The following is a 1,031-nucleotide window of genomic DNA, read 5'->3' as shown; positions in this document are numbered from 1 at the left end:
TTAAATTTTGCTCAAATTACCGGCACGAAGCCTACTAGGCACGAAGGCTCGAATACACGTCACTAGTATGATTGCTCTTCGGAACTTAATCCGGATACATCACTCTCAATTCCCATGTACATATACACATATAGCAATACACATTTGTATATCATTTACATTACTTGAATACAAACACAACATGCTTATCGACCACTCAACTTCCAGTTCCATAGCCACATACAAAAATCACATTTATAGTCATAACACTCTTTCAAAATTGCATCACCTATACCCTTAATTCAATCCAAATCAAAATTCAAATACGAGTACATGATACGTGCACTGATCAACTTAATAATTTAGGCGTATCTAGGTGAAGTTATATCACAAATTCTCATAGTCGAAGCTTGCTACTGTTTCGATCGGGATCAAGATTCATTACAATACAAACAACCACATTTTAATAGTCAAAATCATCACACTATCATTTTATCACTTTATGGCATGTATAAATAGACTCACGCGTGCTACGTTAGTCCTAGAATCGACTAAACCGTAGCTTTGATACCAATAAAATTGTAACACTCCGTACCCGAGTCCGCTGCCGGAGTCGGACACGAGGGGTTAACGGCTTAAACCATTCACTTTCACAGTCCATTTTAAAAAAAAATTTCCAGGCAGTTGGCTAACTGCGTATCTGTCACTTTAAAAATCATATCTTGAGTTCCACAACTCAAAAATCAGATTTATAATTTCTCCCCGAAACTAGACTCATATATCCATCTACAGATTTTTTTTCTAGAATTTTTGGTCGGGCCAATTAGTGCAGTTTATTAGTTAAAGCCTCCCCTGTTACAGGGTTCGACTACACTGACCTTCATGCGTTACGATTTGGATATCTCCCTGTACAGGGCTTCAATACTGATGCCGTTTGTTTCTATAGAAACTAGACTCAAAGAGGAATCTATACATATATGGCATGACTCCTAATTATATCTGGTTAATTTACAATGAATTTCCAAATTCGGAACAGAGAATCCAGAAACCGT

The sequence above is a fragment of the Gossypium arboreum genome, chromosome 10, assembly GCF_025698485.1.
Source record: "Gossypium arboreum isolate Shixiya-1 chromosome 10, ASM2569848v2, whole genome shotgun sequence".
In the NCBI taxonomy this organism is placed as follows: Eukaryota; Viridiplantae; Streptophyta; class Magnoliopsida; order Malvales; family Malvaceae; genus Gossypium; species Gossypium arboreum.
Note: the sequence above shows the minus strand (reverse complement) of the source record.